General features: G+C 37.7%; 1 pseudogene; it reads left to right on the forward strand.

The window, feature by feature from the left end:
• The first annotated feature begins 489 nt into the window (after positions 1-489).
• On the forward strand, positions 490-608 carry LOC149283999 (5S ribosomal RNA; annotated as a pseudogene).
• Positions 609-1068: the final 460 nt, after the last annotated feature.

Genomic DNA, 1068 nt, shown 5'->3' on the forward strand with positions numbered 1-1068 from the left:
GGGACTGCGGACTGAGCGATCTGAGGGAAAACAGACAATAACTTGAAATACACAATGTAGGGTAACGTTGTGTCATTAAACACCTCTCATGAATCTGTGCCTGACACCTCTGGTCATATGTATGACATGGAACATTGAGAAACATCTAGAAACGGATGTAAGAAAAAAGGTTACATTTCCTGCTGTGTTCAGCATAACTTCAAGGTACCAAAACAGTATAATGAATTTAATACACAGGTCTATTCAAAATGTCTTTATTATTTCGTAAAATTTCCAAGAACATATTAGATAAATCACAATAATGAAATATTTTGCTCATGTGTTCACTGCAGGAAGTATACCTAAAACAGGAGTGAAAAAAATCATAGCTGGGAACGGAGGGTGGTCATGCCAAGTCCTCACCTATGTTCTGCCTATAAAGTCCAACGAATAAAGAATGTCCGTGTAGCATAAACTCGATCTCTCGATCTCTCGATCTCTCAATCTCTCACCTGTGGCCATACCACCCTGAAAGCGCCCGATCTCATCTAATCTTGGAAACTAAGCAGGGTTGGGCCTGGTTAGTACCTGGATGGGAGACCGCCTGGGAATACCAGGTGTTGTAGGCTAGAAATCGAGTTTATGCTACACGGAGATTCTTTACTCGTTGGACTTTTATCTTTACATTGCGCTTTTGCATAACATTACTGTTATGCCAACTTATTTGTGAGTTGATCCGCTTTTTTCTTCTTAAATATTCTTTTCATAATACTGCACCATTTGTGGCTTTTTCATTTGCATTGCAGACCGTATGAAGAAAAGCTTTTTTCTGATGAGTCTCCTTTTCAAGTTACCTTTGTGAGTGCAATATATTATTCACTTCACAACATTTTTTGAACTTATTACACTATTGTATTGTATTTATTTTTTAACACATGTTCATGCGCCCCTTCTGTTGATATACCGTTGTGAAACACTTGTGAGGAATGTTGCTTTGGGAGCTGCGGAACTTGTAGGGGTATATATATATATTTCTTTATTTTTATACATTTGTATTCACGTGAAGGTGTTTTTTCTTGCTTTATAGTC

Source organism: Sceloporus occidentalis, unplaced genomic scaffold (assembly GCF_023333645.1).
Source record: "Sceloporus occidentalis isolate IW3139 unplaced genomic scaffold, rSceOcc1.0.p SCAF_101, whole genome shotgun sequence".
NCBI classification, from domain to species: domain Eukaryota; kingdom Metazoa; phylum Chordata; class Lepidosauria; order Squamata; family Phrynosomatidae; genus Sceloporus; species Sceloporus occidentalis.